This window comes from Physeter macrocephalus, chromosome 17 (genome assembly GCF_002837175.3).
Source record: "Physeter macrocephalus isolate SW-GA chromosome 17, ASM283717v5, whole genome shotgun sequence".
Taxonomy (NCBI): Eukaryota; Metazoa; Chordata; class Mammalia; order Artiodactyla; family Physeteridae; genus Physeter; species Physeter macrocephalus.
The window spans coordinates 52,184,589-52,192,591 of NC_041230.1; the positions used below are offsets into that span (position 1 = coordinate 52,184,589).

An 8,003-nucleotide genomic window follows, 5' to 3' on the forward strand; every position below is an offset into this window, starting at 1 on the left:
CGCGGCACGTGGGATCTTCCCGGACCGGGGCACGAACCCGCGTCCCCTGCATCGGCAGGCGGACTCTCCACCACTGCGCCACCAGGGAAGCCCGGTGAGTTTTCCATTCTTACACTGAGAAACAGTCATAAGTACTAATAAGGAAAAGGAGCTGTGACTTCACCATTAGCATAATCAAAACAAGATTGACCTATCAATAATTTGAAGTGACTTAAAAATAATAACACAAGTCAGAGAAAACTGAACTAGCATCGAGGAGCCTAATCATATTGTGAAGTAAAAAAAGCAAACAAAAAAATAAACAGATAAAAACTTACGGAAGATCTTCATTATCTGAAAACAAGGGAAGAGAAAGATGGGTGGCTGGTAGGGGCAGAGTATCTCTGACAGACTAATGTGTCACATAGTGACGCAATTTTTCTTTAGTTAGAGACCAGACATGTTTTGCTCTGCCAGTGCTACTGCTAAACAGGCCATAGGTTGCAACACAGAGACATAGAATGCTGTCTTCCCTGGAAGGCAAGTGAGGCTTCCAGCGTCCCCAGCCCGTCAGCCTAGTTGCCACATTCTGTTAAAGTTTGAATCCCCCTGGAAATTCCCATGAGTGTGTGGACCAGACTCCACTGTAGACATATCTTGTCCATTTGGCATCATTCCTGGTGGTGGTTCTACCGTGCTTTGCTGTCCTAAAGCTGCTCTTTGGGCAAATCCAAGCTTGAGCCAATGCAGCCCAGTCAATCTGGCTGGGATCTTGCTGGTGCTGGAGTGACTGCATCCATTGTTGTTGGTGCAAGGGCCATTGCTGCCAAGGCTGTCCTCCTTGAATCCACATCCTGACTTTTTTTTTTTTTTTTTTTTCGCGGTACGCGGGCCTCTCCCTGCTGTGGCCTCTCCCTTGCGGAGCGCAGGCTCCGGACGCGCAGGCCCAGCGGCCACGGCTCACGGGCCCAGCCGCTCCGCGGCACGTGGGATCCTCCCGGACCGGGGCACGAACCCATGATCCCTGCATCGGCAGGCGGACTCTCAACCACTGCGCCACCAGGGAAGCCCCACATCCTGACTTTTAAAGTATATCTGACTTTCTCAGAGGTTCACCTTCTGTTTAAAATTTAGGTTGATTCAGAACTACAGCTTGGAAGCCTAGCAGCAAGGTTACTTATGCCCCGCTCTGGTTCCGGAACACCGTGTTGCCACCGTTCCTATAATACCCCGCCTCCCTCTTATAAGGACGCTTGTGATCACACTGGACCCACAGGATAATCCGGGATAATGTCCTCATTTCCAGATCCTTAATCACATTAACAAAGTCCCTTTTGCCATGTGTAGTGGGTTGACTAGTGTTCCCCCAAATTTCATCTCCACCCGGCCCTCAGAATGTGGTCTTATTTGGAAATAGGGTCTTTGCACATGTAATCAAGTTGGGGTCCTACTGGAATAGGGTGAGTCCTCATCCAGTCACTGGTGTCTTCGTAAAAAGAGGGAAATTTGGACACAGACACCCAGGGAAGATGGCCGTGTGGCAATGGAGTCAGAGATTGGAGGGATGTAGAGCCTAGGAAGCCCAACTTGCGACCAGCGGAAGCTGCCGGAGGCGTGGAACCCATCCTCTCCCAGAGCCTTGGAGGGAGCGTGGCCCTGCTGACACCTGGGTTTTGGACTTCTGGCCTCCAGAACTGTGAGAGCATAAGTTTCTGTTGTTTTAGGCCTTCCCATTTTTGGTCCTTTGTAGTAGCCCTAGGAGACTAATGCACCATATAAATCAGCATTGACGGGCTTCAGGGATCAGGATGTGCGCATCTTAGGGGGCCATTATTCAGCCTCTCACAGAGCCTTAGAGGTGAGGAGAAACCTCCGTGCTGGGGAGGAGCTGGGTTGCTGGAGACCGCACTTAACCCAGGTATGAAATCTAGGTTTGCTACCATGGGCTTTAGCGCAAGTGACGCCATTTTGGGCCTGTGGTTTTCTTTTTAACAGACTTCAACATGCAGATTTTGGGGGCGGGGTACACAGTTCAGCCTATAAGAGAAATACAAAACAGTCCCTGGGATTTTTCACTGGAAAGTTGGCTGTTTGGAGGGGAGATGTATGGCTTTCAGAACATTCTATCGTTGACCAGGTTACATGGCGTGGTCTGTTTTGGTCAGCCTTTGCCATGTAACAAAGCATCCTAAATCATAGGGGCTTCAAACGATGCAGTGTATTATTCTCAGGTTCTGTGGGGTGGTCCTTCTGTGCTGTCACTGCAGGGGACTGACAGCTTGGCTAGGGCTGAGGGTCCGAGGCCGCTCGCTCATGTGCCTGGCAGTTGGGGCCGGCTGTCAGCTCAGGTCCTGGGGTCCCCCGCCCCCCCACTCCCCATCCTCTCATCCTCCAGTGGGCCAGACTGGGCTTCTTTATAGCACAGCTGTCTCTGGGTCTGAGGGAGTGACAGCAGAAGCTGCAGACCCTGTGGGTCCCAAGCTTGGAGCAGGTGCCCCATCACTTCCACCGTAATCTACTGTTCAAAGTAAACCACACAGCCAAGCCAGGTATGAGGGCGGAAGAGCAGACTCCACGTGGTAAGGAGCGGAGGGGCGGGGTCACAGCGGGGCGAGGACATGGGGAGGCGGGTGTCGCTGGGAGCCGTCATGCTGACGATTGACCACGTGGCCATGACTCTCCTGGGGAGACATTCCAGCTTCGGCTTGGGGTGAAGGCAAGACCCAGTGAGCAGCAGACCCAGGTCCTTCGGCTGACTGGGAACACATGCGCGCAGGGCGGGGCCGTTCTCACAATTGTCCCCGGGTCAGAGGCCCGCTAGGACTTGCACATCGGCGCGAATCCACGGCCTCACCCCGCCACGGCCTGCCAGGGACCCCAGAAGTCTGTCTTCCATCAGGGCCAGTATTTAATAGGAGCACGGAGGCCACCCCACCCTTTGGAAATAAGAATCTCAATTTATCTTGGTTTAGGCAAGAAGGAAGACAGAGCCCTGTCACGTTGTCTTCAATAGGTCACGGGCTATTAATGACTTCGGTTGTTGCCACTGTCGAGTGCTTTCTTGGGAGTCGGAGATGACTCTGTTACAGTCAGCAAACATTTGGCGACCGCCTTGTGTGTGCCCGGCCCTGTGCTGTAAAAGCAAGGAGCAGATTGAGCCTTCCTGTTCCTGTTACTATTGCTGCTGTACAAGAAACCACCGCCAGACTTACCACCTCAGAGCAAGACCAATCACTGATTTTGCTCGTGCATCAGCTGGGTCTGGACGACCCACACGTGCAGCTGCACGTTGGTGCTGGCTGCCGGCTCTCCTCCCCGGGGCAGCTTGGGCTCCCTCAGGGCATGGCGGTGGGCTTCCACGTACAAGCGTCCCATGAGGAAGAAGTGGAAGCTACCAGGTTCTTAAGGCCTGGTACAGCGTTACTTCTGCCATATTCTTGGTCACACGGTTCAGAGTCAAGGTAGTAGTGTCCTTCCAAAACGCATGTCCACTGGAACCTCAGAGTGGGGCCTCGTTCGGAAAAGGGGTCTTTGCAGATGTAATGCCATGAGGTCATACTGAACTAGCGTGGCCCTAATGCACTGTGACTAGTGTCCTTCTATGGAGAGGAGGGGGACACGGCAGATCAGAAGCTGGAAGAGGAGAGCGAGGATCCTCCCCTCCAGGTTCCAGAGGGAGCCTGGCCCTGCCGACACCTCGATTTCAGACTCTGGCCTCGGATCGTGTGAGAGAACAAACTTCTGTCGTTTTGAGGCACCCAGTTTGTGGTCATTTGTTCTGGCACACCTGTGACGCGGATACGCTCATTTACCCTGCTCTTCAAACTCTGACCACAGACTCCATTTATTTGATAGTTTTCTGGGGTGGGGGGGATTAGGGAGGGTGTCCCATAGGCGATAGTGCTTGGGAGGTACGGTATTTATAGAACCAGGAGTGGCAGGGCTTCCGTGGTTAAGAATCCAATGCAGGGGACACGGGTTCAAGCCCTGGCCCGGGAAGACCCCACATGCCGCGGAGCAACTAAGCTCATGTGCCACAGCTACTGAGCCTGCGCCCTAGAGCCCGTGAGCCAGAACTATTGAGCCCACGTGCCACAACTACTGAGCCTGCGCCTCTAGAGCCCGTGCTCCACAGCAAGAGCAGCCACCGCAATGAGAAGCCCGCGCACCGCAACAAAGAGCAGCCCCCGCTCGCCACGAGTAGAGGAAGCCCGCGCACAGCAACGAAGACCTCACACAGCCATAAATAAATAAATATATTTTTTTAAAAAAGAAACAGGAGTGTTGGCGACTCAGAGGGCATGGGTGAGAGGGACGGTACTGAGAACTCCCGACAATTAACTCGCTGCTACAGCAGCTCTGTAAGGCGGGTCTGTTACTATTCCCATCTCACAGATGGAGAGATCGAGGGATGGGGAAGTCAAAGCACTTGCCCAGGGTCTCAAGCCAAGAGGGACGGAGCTTGGATTCAAGGTCCAGCAGGAGATCTGGAGGCTCGGGGCCCCTCCCTAGCAGGAGGGTGCGGTGCTGTGATTCCCTTGATGGGGGCTGGAGGGGAGACCCGCTTTCATTCTGTTCATCCCTCACTCCCCCGGCTGGTGTGCTGGGGTCCAGCTCACGTAAGGACCCAGCACACACGCTGGGGGGATGCCGTTCGTGAGACAACAGGCAGCATCCGGATGCTTGGCTTCCCCCTGGGCTGACAGAAAGGTTTAGAATCTTCCAGAAATGCCACACCCTGGGTGTGAAACCCAGGGCCCAGCCTCCTCTGGAAAAGCCTGATTGTCATCTGGGAAGAAAGCAATCACCATTGTAGCGTTTTTGCCAAAAGAGCTACATTTCCTGAGGCGTTCCCGGCCAAGTCATCCGTGTTCTCTGGCTCTTCTCCTTGGATATTGGAGAGAAGAGAGGGGGGCAGAAACCCTGGTGATGGCGGGAACCCAGGCGTGTTTCAGGTTAATGATTTCAAAGCAGTGTGAGCAATGAGTCTCATGGAATTGTGAAACGTGGTCTTCCCATTTTCGTAAAGATATAATCATGCTTCCATTTTGTTGTTTGCCTCCAAGAATGAAGAGGTTCCGGGCGGATGATTCAAAAGAGAGAAAACAGGGACTTCCTTGGCAGTCCAGTGGTTAAGATTCTGCACTTCCACTGCAGGGGGCACAGGTTCGATCCCTGGTCTGGGAATTAAGATCCCACAGGCCGCGCAGTGCGGCCAAAAAAAAAAACCAAAAAAAGAAACCCAACCAACCAACCAAACAAACAAACAAAAAAACAGAAGAGAAAACAAAGAAACAATAACAGCAAAAAATAGACTCCCTTGTTCTAACATTAGATTTATTATCATTTTTAAACTAAAGACGTTATCAGGATTGGCTACTAGGGAGGAACAAAAACCCCACCCCTCCTCCCCACCTAAATAAGGATAGAAGTTTATTTCTCTTTTATATAAAAGAAGTCTGATGTAGGTAGTAGAACTGATATAGAGACCTATATCAGTCATGGACCCAAGTGCCACCATTTATGGCTTCTGGTCCCAAGGTACCTCGTGGTCCAAAGTGGCTGCTGCACTCCAGCCATCATATCCATATTCTAGGCAGGAAGGAAGAAGGAGAACGGCGAAGGGCAAACCTCCCCCTCCCTTTAGGGAGACTTCCTTGAAGCCACACAAAACTATTCCACTCACTCCTCTTTGACTTAGATGAAGTTCTACAGAAAGGAGAAGGCGCAAGTCTGGCTGAGAAGTATCATTTTTTAGCTGAGTGACAGTGCACTCGATTAGAAATCAAGAATCTTCCTGTTTTTAAGGAAGAAAAGAGTTGAGCTATCTGGAGGCAACTTGAGCCTTCTGTGTTGCTGCTGGGGCATTTTGTGGTGAAAGGGATCTAGCCCTGGGATGGAGCATTGGGAAGCTGGCATTATTGTCCCAGGATGGCCACAAACTGTGTCACCCGGGGGGTTGATGGTTTGGCAACCTTATCACTTTTCATAAGCTGTTCCTTGGGTGAGGAGGAAGGATTCATGAGTGTTCCAGGATAATTGTTTATACTTCAAAACCATTAAAGCGTTTCCATTCCAAATCCTGTAAAGAAAAGCTCCCTGAATGTTCCAGTACTTTCTAACCAAAGAATTTAATAGGTTACTCCCTTACGACCACCTCCTTGCTTCAACAGGTATCCCTTGCTAGCTGGAAGCTCACAGTTGGAACTCGGGACCTGAATAGATTCAGAAAGAGAGGGAGAGAGGGAGGGAGGGAAAGAAAGACAGAGAGGGAGCCCTCCATCGGACCTACTAGTGATCAATTACCACATCACAGATGTGTTAAAAGCCCAGGTTTTGGAGTCCACTGGGTTCACACCCTCTGTATCTCTTGCTGTGAGATCCTGGGCCACCTATTTGTGCGTGTGAACCTCAGTTTTCTTTTCAGCTTAATGGGGATGCTACAGATCCCGCCTCCGAGTACCAGCATGAGGACGGGAGACAGGATTCATGTAAAGCACTCAGTAGATGATGAGCTTGGGTTCCTAGTTCCCTCTTGTGGGCTCGGGGTTCACCCAGCACCCAGGTGCCCAGAGAGAAAGGGAGCTGTCTGGGGGGCTGTGGCTGACTGTCCTCTTTGGTGCCAGGAGCTCCCCCCGAGACATCCCTTCCAGCTCCCCTGGCCCCAGGCCATCCTCCCCACGGCTGCCTCCTGGTCTGCCCCAGATGGAGGTCTGCCTGTTGGGGGCTCCTAATCCTCGCCCCCCAGGTTCCCATCTACATCGCTTAGCAGGCTCACTCAGGCTCCCACCCCCAGCCTCGCCTCCCCAGTACGGTCCCTGTGTCTCCTGTTCATCCTTCTAGACCCGTCTCTCTGGGCCGTCTCTCTGCCCAGCCCCCCTGCCTTGGCTCCTCCCCCACTCGGATCCACAGCTCTGGCTGCCCCGGCCTCTGGGGGAACACGTGAGCCGGGTCCTGTCCCCCGGCCACAGGCTTGTGGTGACGGCTGGGTGTATTAGTTTGGGTTCCCCCAAAACAGACTCTGAGACAGGATGTGAGTGCAGGTAGTTTATCGGGGAGATGATCCCAGGAAATACCAGGAGGAGGGGGGAAAAGGGAAGGAGCGAGTGAAGAGTGGGCATCACATCAGCTATCACTGGGGCACCTGGAGTGCAGTCCCCTGGGTTCTCTGGGAGCAAGTGTCATCCCCTGAGCGGTGAAGGAGCTGGGGTACCTATACTCCAGGTCTTATTCAATTACTGGTAGATGCTCCTCCAACGGGTGTGATTCCATGCCAGTTCTGACCTGCCATGGGCACCGTGCCCAGAGGCAGAGGAACGTCTGTGCCGACAGCTGAAAGGCAGGCAGGCAGGCACTGCAGCCGTGGACCAGGGTGGGGCATGACAGCATCTGCCAAAGTGGACATGTGGCCTGAGCTGGGCCAATCGTGTCTTTCCCTGGGATTTTACTTCTCAATTTGTAACCAGGTGGAAGGTGTGGCCTGTTAAATCATAGCTGCCAGTGGCCACCTTCTCTGCCCCGTGGGGTGACCAGAGGAGCCAGGCAGAGCCCAGAGAGAAGCGGGGAGGTCAGGGGAGGGGGATGTGACCATCTTCTTTGAGGCCCTGGTCCCAGGTATACCTGAAACTGTCTCTCCCCTGGGCCTCCCACTCATAGTAGCCGATACATCACCTCTTTTTCTTCCTCGGTCTGTCCTAGTTACGTTTCCATAACCTGCATCTGGCCCCGCATCACGTCTATCCGTGACGCCTCTGTTCCCCCCTCGGTCCAGACACCCGTCCCCTCTGGGCTCCTTGGAAGCCTGTAGATCCCTGTCACAGCACAGAGGATGCATTGACTGTCCACTCGGGGTCCCCCCATCAAAAGGCTTGTCTCATGTCTGCCTTATTCATCTCTTTATTCCCAGAATGCCTGGTCCAAAGGAAGTCCTCAGTAAATGTCATCAAATAGAATAAAAAGTGAACTCCAGGGCTTCCCTGGTGGCGCAGCGGTTGCGCGTCCGCCTGCCGACGCAGGGGAACCGG

General features: G+C 53.1%; 1 pseudogene; it reads right to left on the minus strand.

Moving 5' to 3' along the window:
* Nucleotides 1–356: 356 nt before the first annotated feature.
* On the minus strand, nt 357–832 carry LOC112065190 (arginine/serine-rich protein PNISR-like; annotated as a pseudogene).
* Between the last annotated feature and the right edge of the window lie 7,171 nt (nt 833–8,003).